Source organism: Choloepus didactylus, chromosome 9, assembly GCF_015220235.1.
Source record: "Choloepus didactylus isolate mChoDid1 chromosome 9, mChoDid1.pri, whole genome shotgun sequence".
Lineage (NCBI taxonomy): Eukaryota > Metazoa > Chordata > Mammalia > Pilosa > Megalonychidae > Choloepus > Choloepus didactylus.
In genome coordinates, this window is record NC_051315.1 from 26,629,348 (window position 1) to 26,642,400 (window position 13,053).

The 13,053-nt window shown below is 38.4% G+C and overlaps 1 protein-coding gene across 3 annotated transcripts in view; it reads left to right on the forward strand.

Moving 5' to 3' along the window:
* The window catches only part of SPOPL (speckle type BTB/POZ protein like), a 71,066-nt gene that overhangs the window by 670 nt on the left and 57,343 nt on the right, over nt 1–13,053 (forward strand). The gene's annotated exons all lie outside the window — the stretch shown is intronic.

Consider the following 13,053-nt stretch of genomic DNA (forward strand, 5'->3'; position numbering starts at 1 on the left):
TGTTAGTGCATCTTAGGGTGCCTTCTCAGCTCGCCATACCACCCAGTACTTCCATTCCACTGGTCTTGCTCTCCGCCCCGCTCCAAGCACGCTTTTCCCTCTCATATATTCTTGCTTATACTAACCAGGTTACATGCAGTTAACTCTGGGGTCTAGGGTCCAAGTCTTAGCTTTCCTCTTTTTCCATCTTCTGTTAACCCTTTCTACTAACTCTTTCTCTTGAGTCTATTATTTGTGTACTGGCTTTCACATAAAGAGAAAGGGATGGTAGGATTTTCTCTCTCAAAGCAATCACAGGGCCCAGTAGAAGTAACGACTCATCTGCTGCTTGCCTCAACTTTTGGCTTTTCTGTTTTCCCTAATTGTGCCTCAACTTTTGGCTTTTCTGTTTTCCCTAATTGTGGACAGTGTCATTCAGCCATCCTCATGAGGCTTTTGAAGCTTTGTCTATATTTGAATAATCCTGTACTTAGTTTGCCCACTTGTCTATCATACCCTTCTCACTGTTTCTTGGACTGGAAACTTAGTAAAAGATTCGTACCTTGGAAAATTATCTCTCCTCCCATATTGGGGTGGTGAAATATTTCAAATCATTATCCCACCATTCTTCAGAGAAATGTTGCTTATTGGTTAAGAGCTCAGACTCTCTAGCCAAACTGCCAGGGTCTAAACCTCTCCCCTGCCACATACCAACCTACTCTGACTTTGAGCAAGTTATTTAATCTCTCAGTGCCTCAGTATCACAGCTATAAAATGGGGATACTAATATACCTTAGAAAAATTATCGTGATAATGTATGTATTAATGGAGATGAAGTACTTAGAATAGTGCCTGGCACATGTTAAGTGTTCAGTGGTGCTGTTTTTGTCATCACCTCTCAGCTTGACTTCCTTTGGCTATTGGTAGATTAATTCTAATGAGAGAAGAGGATGAGAATGGGAAGCTGCCTTTCTAACTCTTTAACACGTATTTGAGTAGATACGATTTATATTTTGCCATTGTATATTGTAATTCCAGCTGGTTTGAAAAATACAGGGTTTTAGCTCCTTATATTCAGGTACACAAAGGTCAGACACTATTTCAGATATCTATTTAGAAATTTAAAAGTTTTAGTTTTGTTTGGAGAATATAAATGGGTTGAAAAATGTAACATTCATCTAAGTGGAAATCGAGGGTTTTACAGTTAAGAATTTTAGTACTGCAAATTAAATACTCAAAAGTGATGATTCATCACACCTATTTGACCTTAATCGTGAACTATAATTCAAGATAGAGCTTTGACTTCATTCAAAAGGCTGTTGACTTCTCTCTTCTAACATGTTATGTTCATTCACATGACCATGTCTTTGTTTCCAAATTTTTGTCACTCTTGTAAAACTTTGAAAGTTTTTGTCATATTTCCCACATGTAGATTTTTATTTACTTAATACATTTTTAAACAACTTTCTTTAAAAAATCGAAATAGGTTCTATTTAGTGTTATTATAAATAGTAAAAATTTGAAATCACAATTATATGTGAAAATATTTACATATGTGGCTACCAAAATAATAATGTTTGCCCATATTTAGCCTAAAATCATTTTTGTACCACTAGTGGAATATGCTCCAAACTTTTGGTGAAACTGCCTTTGCTCTTACTATTCTCTGGCCTAGAATAACTTTGCTCTTTCCCTGCGTCTCTAAATTCTACCTGTCTTCTGCCTCTTATTACTTCCACGTAGTTGCTGCCAGTGTTGGTTTCCTCATTTCTTGGCTTTTCTACTGTCTGTATTCTGCATTTTCAGCCTCGGATAAAACAAGCAGCCCCTGGTTGAAGAAAAATTATCTCACCTGAGTCAGAATTTTAAAGCTGGTAGGAACTTTGAATGGGTGAGATAAAATAGACATTTAGTCTCTACTCTGTGCTGAACACTATTCCTTTGGTTTTGTAAATGTTCATTCTTTAAAAAAATATTTAAATTACTTCTCCTGGTTGTCAGGCATTGGGGATACATGAGAGCAGCCCTTCTCAATCAGGGTTCTAGTGAACATTAAGACCTAATGCTCTAAGGCATTCAAGGTACATAATGAATTAACTCACTTCTTGTGCACCTAGGTGTACTAGCTATGTCCCATCCTTGGGAGAACTGAGAAAATAGACCCTCAAGTTTGTTTCTTTAGTGTTTAATTCTTGCAGAACCCTGGTTGAGAAAAGCTCCATCAGAGAATAATAATGCAATCCCTCTTTTTGGTAATTTATATTGATAGACAGTAAACAAGTGAGCAGACAAAATTATTTTATGAGTGAGTACTGGTATTATTATTATTAAAGATAATGATATTATCTAGCACTTATAAAACACTGTGCCAGGCACTGTTTTAAATTGTTTTTATATATATTAACTCATATAACCTCATAACAATCATTTGAAGGAGGCTTCTTCATAATCTTCATTTCACATATGGGAAACCTGAGGAACAGAGATTCCTTAACTTAACACAAAATCACATGGCTAAATAAGCAATGGAGCCAGGCAAGCTGGCTCTAGAATCTACTATCCTTTGTTAACTCTCAGGCCTTCCACTTCCTTCTTGGGTTACTTTAGACATGATTCTTCATCTTTCTAAAAAATTTTTTTTTTTTTTTTTAAATCTTGACAGCAGTGTTTAATCTTAATAGCTGTTTACCTGTCTTTTTAGGTTGTTTAGGGAAGTAAGGGAGATTTTTTGGCACACATTCTTATCCCAGGTCTTATGTATGGCAAGATATTGAAGGCATTTGCATTCAGTGGCCCTGCTCAGCGTTTGTTTTCTAACTTAGATTTGTTCATTTAGCAAAAGTTTATTGAACAACTGATCTGTGCCAGGCACTGTGCTGTGCTTTGATGACACATGCTGATGGAAAGAGGGTGTTCATTTGCTCATGGAGGCAGAAGTCTGCTTGGGAATAAACTAAACAAATAATTACAAGAACAATAATTACAGTTAGGATAAGTACTACAAAGGAAAATTATTATATACAGTGAAAGCCCACAGTCTATCTGAGGTGTCAGGGAATGCTTCTCTGAAGAAATGACTTTTAAGCTGGAACTTGAACAGTGAATGGGAGTTATCTAAGTGACAGGTGATTTCAGCTTTCTAGAACTGCGAGTTCTGTAGGGGCTGGTGTTTTAGTTTCTTAGGCTGCTTAACACAAATACCATGAAAAGGTTTGGTTTGAAAAATGGGAATTTATTAGCTTAAAGTTTTGAGGCTGAAAAAATGTCCAAATCAAGGCATCATCAGGGTGTTGCTTTCTTCCTGAAGACCTTCTGGCGATTCTTGGCTCCTCTGCCACATGGCAAGGCACATGGTGACATCTGCTGATCTCTCTATTCTGGGTTTCCTTGATTTCAGCCTCTTGCTTCTGTGGCTTTCTCTCTCTTTGTATTCATTCATTTTATAGAGGACTCCAGTAATAAATAGGATTAATACCCATACTGAATGAGGTGGGTCACACCTTAACTGAAGAGCCTCCTCAAAAGGTCTGGCGTATAATGGGTCCACACCCATAGGAATGGATTAACTTTATGAACATGTTTTTCTAGGGTACATTCAGTTTCAGACCACCACAGCTGGGCTGTACCTTAGCACATGAAGTTGGATGATGCGAAATATTAGAGTCAAATCATGGCAGTCAGAATCCTTGCTAAGCATTTTGTATTTAATCCTAAGAGCTATGGGAACCCACTAAAGGATGTTAAACAATGGAATAGTTTACTCAGGGTTTTGCTGTAAAATATCAGTTGGCTGTTCTGTTGAGGGCAGATTGGAGAGGGGCAAGAGTAGATATTAAGAGTCCAGATTAGGGCATTGCTTCTCAAACTTATCTGTGGTCAAGAATCAGTTTTGTTTTGTTTTAATTTCTAATACATTGGAGACTGGTACTTTTGTAAAACAATAAAATAGATGTTGATGCCGTGTAACATTGCAGGTTTCAAAATGCTTACTCTCAGTTTCTGTATTTACCTTGTCTTAGAACAGTGACAAGTTTGTGGACTATTATTGACCCATAGACCACATTTTGAAAGGCAATGAATCCAGATATTTTGATAGTTTAAGCAAGGGTAGATACAATCTTAGTCTGAGATGGTGGTGATAAAGATAGAGTAGGTATGTTTTAGTTACTCCTCCAGGAAAGTAGGTAGAAAGCCAGTAACTGCGTAGACTGGACACCACAGAGCAATTTGACTTTGGGCATACTTCATACAACACTCATGAACATGTCGAACTCCTGAGATCAGCGAAATCTGTAAGATTTTGCAGCCAGGGGACCCGCCCTCCTCCCTGCCAGACTCAGTCCCGTGGGAGGAGGGGCCGTCAGCGCTGGGAAGGTGAAGGGAGAACTGCAGTGGCAGCTCTTATTGGAAACACATTCTACTGATCCAAACTCCAACCATAGATAGACTGAGAACAGACATCAGAGAATCTGAGAGCAGCCAGCCCAGCAGAGAGGAGACAGGCATAGAAAAAAACAGCAAAGAAAAACTCCAAAATAAAAGCGGAGGATTTTTGGAGTTCTTGTGAACATAGAATGGGGAAGGTCAGAGCTCAGGCCCTGAGGCTCATATGCAAATCCCGAAGAAAAACTGATCTCTCTGCCCCCTGGATCTTTCCTTAATGGCCCTAATTGCTTTGTCTCTTAGCATTTCAATAACCCATTAGATCTGGGAGGAGGGCTTTATTTTTTACCTTATTTTTTTAACCTTTTTTTTTTCTGTTTCTAAAACAATTATTTTGAGAAGCCCAATACAGAAAGCCTCAAAGACTTGCAATTTGGGCAGGTCAAGACAAGAGCAGAACTAAGAGAGCTCTGAGACAAAAGGCAATAATCCAGTGGCTGAGAAAATTCACTAAACACCACAACTTCCCAAGAAAAGGGGGGTGTCAGCTCACAGCCATCATCCTGGTGGACAGGAAACACTCCTGCCCATCGCCAGCCCCATAGCCCAGAGCTGCCCCAGACAACCCAGTGTGACGGAAGTGCTTCAAATAACACGCACATACCACAAAACTGGGCGTGGACGTTAGCCTTCCCTGCACCCTCAGCTGATTGTCCCAGAGTTGGGAAGGTGGAGCAGTGTGAATTAACAAAGCCCCATTCAGCCATCATTTCAGCAGACTGGGAGCCTCCCTACACAGCCCAGCAGCCCAGAACCACCCTGGGGGGACGGCACTCACCTGTGACATAACACAATCATCCCTCAACGGAGGACCAGGTGGTGCACAGCCTGGAAGAGGGACCCACTCGCAAGTCTCAGGAGCCGTATGCCAAAGCCAAGGACTTGTGGGTCAGTGGCAGAGACAAACTGTGGCAGGACTGAACTGAAGGATTAGACTATTGCAGCAGCTTTAAAACTCTAGGAACACCAGGGAAATTTGATTGTTAGAGCCACCCCCCACTCCCTGACCGCCCGGACACACGCCCCATATACAGGGCGGGCAACACCAACTACACACGCAAGCTTGGTACACCAGTTGTACCCCACAAGACTCACTCCTCCACTCACCACAAAGGCAAAGCAGGGGAGAACTGGCTTGTGGAGAACAGGTGGCTCGTGGACGCCACCTGCTGGTTAGTTAGAGAAAGTGTACTCCACGAAGCTGTAGATCTGATAAATTAGAGATAAGGACTTCAATTGGTCTACAAATCCTAAAAGAACCCTATCAAGTTCAGCAAATGCCAAGAGGCCAAAAACAACAGAAAATTATAAAGCATATGAAAAAACCAGATGATATGGATAACCCAAGCCCAAGCACCCAAATCAAAAGATCAGAAGAGGCACAGTCCCTAGAGCAACTAATCAAAGAACTAAGGTTGAACAATGAGACCATAGTACAGGATACAAAGGATATCAAGAAGACCCTAGAAGAGCATAAAGAAGACATTGCAAGACTAAATAAAAAAATAGATGATCTTATGGAAATTAAAGAAACTGTTGATCAAATTAAAAAGATTCTGGACACACATAGTACAAGACTAGAGGAAGTTGAACAGCGAATCAGTGACCTGGAAGGTGACAGAATGGAAAATGAAAGCACAAAAGAAAGAAGGGAAAAAAAATCAAAAAAATTGAAATGGACCTCAGGGATATGATAGATAATATAAAATGTCCGAATATAAGACTCATTGATGTTCCAGAAGGGGAAGAAAAGGGTAAAATTCTAGGAAGAGTATTCAAAGAAATTGTTGGGGAAGACTTCCCAAATCTTCTAAACACCATAAATACACAAATCATAAATGCCCAGCGAACTCCAAATAGAATAAATCCAAATAAACCCACTCCAAGACATATTCTGATCACACTGTCAAACACGGAAGAGGAGGAGAAAGTTCTGAAAGCAGCAAGAGAAAAGCAGTCACCACATACAAAGGAAACAGCATGAGACTAAGTAGTGACTACTCAGCAGCCACCATGGAGGTGAGAAGACAGTGGCACAACATATTTAAAATTCTGAGTGAGAAAAATTTCCAACCAAGAATTCTTTATCCAGCAAAGCTCTCCTTCATATTTGAGGGAGAGCTTAAATGTTTCACAGACAAACAAATGCTGAGAGAATTTGCTAACAAGAGACCTGCCCTACTGGAGATTCTAAAGGGAGCCCTACAGACAGAGAATAAAGAAAGGAGAGAGAGACTTGGAGAAAGGTTCAGTACTAAAGAGATTCGGTATGGGTACATTAAAGGATATTAATAGAGAGGGGAAAAATATATATGACAAACATAAACCAAAGGATAAGATGGCTGATTCAAGAAATGCCTTCACGGTTATAACGTTGAATGTAAATGGATTAAACTCCCCAATTAAAAGATATAGATTCACAGAATGGATTAAAAAAAAATGAACCATCAATATGTTGCATACAAGAGAGTCATCTTAGACACAGGGACACAAAGAAATTGAAAGTGAAAGGATGGAAAAAAATATTTCATGCAAGCTACAGCCAAAAGAAACCAGGTGTAGCAATATTAATCTCAAATAAAATAGACTTTAAATACAGGGATGTTTTGAGAGACAAGGCCACTACATACTAATAAAAGGGGCAATTCAACAAGAAGAAATAACAATCGTAAATGTCTATGCACCCAATCAAGGTGCCACAAAATACATGAGAGAAACACTGGCAAAACTAAAGGAAGCAATTGATGTTTCCACAATAATTGTGGGAGACTTCAACACATCACTCTCTCCTATAGATAGATCAACCAGACAGAAGACCAGTAAGGAAATTGAAAACCTAAACAATCTGATAAATGAATTAGATTTAACAGACATATACAGAACATTACATCCCAAATCACCAGGATACACATACTTCTCTAGTGCTCATGGAACTTTCTCTGGAATAGATCATATGCTGGGACATAATACAAGGCTCAATAAATTTAAGAAGATGGAAATTATTCAAAGCACATTCTCTGACCACAATGGAATACAATTAGAAGTCAATAACCATCAGAGACTTAGAAAACTCACAAATACCTGAAGGTTTAACAACACACTCCTAAACAATCAGTGGGTTAAAGAAGAAATAGCAAGAGAAATTGCTAAATATATAGAGACGAATGAAAATGAGAACACAACATACCAAAACCTATGGGATGCAGCAAAAGTAGTACTGAGGGGGAAATTTATAGCACTAAACACATATATTAAAAAGGAAGAAAGAGCCAAAATCAGAGAACTAATGGATCAACTGAAGAAGCTAGAAAATGAACAGCAAACGAATCCTAAACCAAGTAGAAGAAAAGAAATAACAAGGATTAAAGCAGAAATAAATGACATAGAGAACAAAAAAACAATAGAGAGGATAAATATCACCAAAAGTTGGTTCTTTGAGAAGATCAACAAGATTGACAAGCCCCTAGCTAGACTGACAAAATCAAAAAGAGAGAAGACCCATATAAACAAAATAATGAATGAAAAAGTTGACATAACTGCAGATCCTGAAGAAATTAAAAAAATTATAAGAGGATACTATGAACAACTGTATGGCAACAAACTGGATTAGAGGAAATGAATAATTTCCTGGAAACATATGAACAACCTAGACTGGCCAGAGAAGAAACAGAAGACCTCAACCAACCCATCACAAGCAAAGAGAGCCAATCAGTCATCAGAAATCTTCCCAAAAATAAATGCCCAGGGCCAGATGCCTTCACAGGGGAATTCTACCAAACTTTCCAAAAAGAACTGACACCAATCTTACTTAAACTCTTTCAAATATTGAAGAAAATGGAACACTACCTAACTCATTTTGTGAAGCTAACATCAATCTAATACCAAAACCAGGCAAAGATGCTACAAAAAAGGAAAGCTACCGGCCAATCTCCCTAATGAACATAGATGCAAAAATCCTCAACAAAATACTTGCAAATCGAATCCAAAGACACATTAAAAAAATCATACACCATGACCAAGTGGGGTTTATTCCAGGCATGCAAGGATGGTTCAACATAAGAAAATCAATCAATGTATTACAACACACTTCAAAAGTTAGAAATTGAAGGAAACTTCCTCAATATGATAAAGAGCATATATGAAAAACCCACAGCCAGCATAGTACTCAATAGTGAGAGACTGAAAGCCTTCCCTCTAAGATCAGGAACAAGACAAAGATGCCCGCTACCACCACTGTTATTCAACATTGTGCTGGATGTGCTAGCCAGGGCAATCTGGCAAAACAAAGAAATAAAAGGCATCCAAATTGGAAAAGAAGAAGTGAAACTGTCATTATTTGCAGACGATATGATCTTATATCTGGAAAACCCTGAGAAATCGACGATACAGCTACTAGAGCTAATAAATTTAGCAAAGTAGTGGGATACAAGATTAATGCACATAAATCAGTATTGTTTCTATATGCTAGAAATGAACAAACTGAAGAGACACTCAAGAAAAGATACCATTTTCAATAGCAACTAAAAAAATCAAGTACCTAGGAATAAACTTAACCAAAGATGTAAAAGACCTATACAAGGAAAACTACATAACTCTACTAACAGAAATAGAAGGGGACCTTAAAAGATGGGAAAATATTCCATGTTCATGGATAGGAAGGCTAAATGTCATTAAGATGTCAATTCTACCCAAACTCATCTACAGATTCAATGCAATCCCAATCAAAATTCCAACAACCTACTTTGCGGACTTGGAAAAGCTAGTTATCAAATTTATTTGGAAAGGGAAGTTGCCTCGTATTGCTAAAGACACTCTAAAAAGAAAAACAAAGTGGGAGGACTTACACTCCCTGACTTTGAAGCTTATTATAAAGCCACAGTTGCCAAAACAGCATGGTACTGGCACAAAGATAGACATATAGATCAATGGAATAGAATTGAGAATTCGGAGATAGACCCCCAGATCTATGGCCAACTGATCTTTGATAAGGCCCCCAAAGTCACTGAACTGGGTCATAACAGTCTTTTCAACAAATGGGGCTGGGAGAGTTGGATATCCATATCCAAAAGAATGAAAGAGGACCCCTACCTCACACCCTACACAAAAATTAACTCAAAATGGACCAAAGATCTCAATATAAAAGAAAGTACCATAAAACTCCTAGAAGATAATATAGGAAAACATCTTCAAGACCTTGTATTAGGTGGACATTTTCTAGACTTTACACCCTAAGCACAAGCAACAGAAGAAAAAATAGATAAATGGGAACTCCTCAAGCTTAGAAGATTGTGTACCTCAAAGGAATTTGTCAAAAAGGTAAAGAGACAGCCAACTCAATGGGAAAAAATTTTTGGAAACCATGTATCTGACAAAAGACTGATATCTTGCATATATAAAGAAATCCTACAACTCAATGATGATAGTACAGACAGGCCAATTATAAAGTGGGCAAAAGATATGAAAAGACAGTTCTCTGAAGAGGAAATACAAATGGCCAAGAAACACATGAAAAAATGTTCAACTTCACTAGCTGTTAGAGAGATGCAAATTAAGACCACAATGAGATACCATCTCACACCGGTTAGAATGGCTGCCATTAAACAAACAGGAAACTACAAATGCTGGAGGGGATGTGGAGAAATTGGAACTCTTATTCATTGTTGGTGGGACTGTATAATGGTGCAGCCACTCTGGAAGTCAGTCTGGTACTTCCTTAGAAAACTAGATATAGAGTTACCATTCGACCCAGCGATTGCACTTCTTGGTATATACCCGGAAGATCGGAAGGCAGTGACACAAACAGATATCTGCACGCCAGTGCTCATAGCAGCATTATTCACAGTTGCCAAGAGATGGAAACAACCCAAATGTCCTTCAACAGATGAGTGAATAAATGAAATGTGGTATATACACACGATTGAATAGTACACGGCAGTAAGAAGGACGATCTTGTGAAACATATGACAACATGGATTAACCTTGAAGACATAATGCTGAGCGAAATAAGCCAGGCACAAAAAGAGAAATACTATGTGCTACCACTAATGTGACCTTTGAAAAATGTAAAACAAGTGGTTTATAATGTAGAATGGAGGGGAACTAGCAATAGAGAGCGATTAAGGAAGGGGGAAAAATAATACAAGAAGAACAGATAAGCTATCATGGGTAAATTTAACGTTCTGGGAATGCCCAGGAATGACTATGGTCTGTTAATTTCTGATGGGTATAGTAGGAACAAGTTTACAGAAATGTTGCTATATTAGGTAACTTTCTTGGGGTAGAGAATGAACATGTTGGAAGTAAAGTAGTTATCTTAGGTTAGTTGTCTTTTTCTTACTCCCTTGTTATGGTCTCTTTGAAATGTTCTTTTATTGTATTTTTTTTTAAGTATTTTTTCTTATTTTTTATTTTTCATACAGTTGATTAAAAAAAAAAAAAAAAAAACAAGGAAAAAAATATATAGCGCCCCCTTGAGGAGTCTGTGGAGAATGCAGGGGTATTGGCCTACCCCACCTCTACGGTTGCTAACATGACCACAGACATAGGGGACTGGTGGTTTGATGGATTGAGCCCTCTACCACAGGATTTACCCTTGGGAAGACTGTTGCTGCAAAGGAGAGGCTAGGCCTCCCTATAATTGTGCCTAAGAGCCTCCTCCATAATGCCTCTTTGTTGCTCAGATGTGGCCCTCTCTCTCTACCTAAGCCAACTTGAAAGGTGAAATCTCTGCCCTCCCCCCTACATGGGATCAGACACCCAACGGAGTGAATCTCCCTGGCAATGTGGAATACGACTCCCGGGGAGGAATGTAGACCCGGCATCGTGGGATGGAGAACATCTTGACCAAAAGGGGGATGTGAAAGGAAATGAAATAAGCTTCAGTGGCAGAGAGATTCCAAAAGGAGCCGAGAGGTCACTCTGGTGGGCACTCTTACACACAATTTAGACAACCCTTTTTAGCTTCTAAAGAATTGGGGTAGCTGGTGGTAGATACCTGAAACTATCAAACTACAACCCAGAACCCATGAATCTCGAAGACAATTGTATAAAAATGTAGCTTATGAGGGGTGACAGTGGGATTGGGAAAACCATAAGGACCACACTCCCCTTTGTCTGGTTTATGGATTGATGAGTAGAAAAATAGGGGAGGGAAACAAACAAACAAACAAACAGACAAAGGTACCCAGTGTTCTTTTTTACTTCAATTGCTCTTTTTCTGTTTAATTATTATTCTTGTTATTTTTGTGTGTGTGCTAATGAAGGTGTCAGGGATTGATTTAGGTGATGAATATACAACTATGTAATGGTACTGTGAACAATCGAATGTACGATTTGTTTTGTATGTCTGTGTGGTATGTGAATATATCTCAAAATGAAGATTTAAAAAAAAAGGTAAATTTGATGAATATTTGTAGTTAAAATTGATAGGATTTGGTGATGGATTAGATTTGGGAGCCTAGGAAGAAGGGAAGGTTGATTTCTAGGGTTAGGGGTTCTTGTAACTGAGAAAAGGAATACTGGAACAGGAGGTATTAATTGTTCGTTAATTCCTGGGAAGGTGGGGCATTGGTCATAATTCAGTTTGAGACTTATTAAACATGAGAGTGAGACACACAAGCAAAGATGTTTAGTAGCAATTGTATATATGGGTCTGGGAGCTCAGTAAATTAGGTTTGGACTGGAGATAAATTTGAGAATAGTGAATATATAGTTTATAATTGATGTTTTGGGTGCAGGGTGAGGGATAGATTACTTTAGGAGGGAGTATATGGAGAGAAAATAAGAGGCTATGACTAAGCTTGAACATTTAAGTCATTGGGGAAAAGAAATGAAACTAGCAGCAAAGCAGACTGAGAAGGAATAGCCAGAGGTTGGAGGAAATTTTCTGTGGTGTCACTGAAGCCAAGGTAATAATAGACCATTTGAAAAAAGAGGGAGTGGTCATTTAACTATGTTGAATGCAGGTGAGAAATCAATTAAGATGAAAACTAAAAAGTAAGTACATATTGGATGAGGTGACATGATGAAAATTTTTTATTTTTCCGTACTCTTTCCTTCTATAAATTATCTGATGGTGAATTTTATTTTAATCTGCCAAAGCTACTATCCTAAATTTAGAATAAAATTGTCATATCTATTGCATGAGCCATATCTGTCTTGCGGACTTCAGATTTATGTTTCTATTTATCACCATCTGGATGTTCTATAAGCATCTCTAAGTATTATCTACTATGCATTCATCCATTCATTCAGAATTCATTAAGTACTCTCTATCAGGCACCTAGACTTTCAGTGATGCGTTTCGAGCTCAGACAATAGTGGCAATGGACAGTTAAACAGATATTTGTTATTATGGTGTGATTAGTGCTGTCATAACAATTTATTTAGGTTGCTTTGGAATCTCACAGGAGGGGCATTAGGGAAGGTTCCTAAAGGAAATGACCTTGGGCAATATTTGTGTAACTTAGATGGAGATGAGTTGTAGAGGTGTTTAAAGGTATGTATTTTTAGCTATTTTGAAAGCATGAAAAGACAAGGAATTGTGGCTAGGGAATATGGGTGGTAAGTTAGAGAGGTTGCCTTTGCCACTCAAAGATTTCTCACTTGAACTTGGACCTCCTTCTGTTTGTT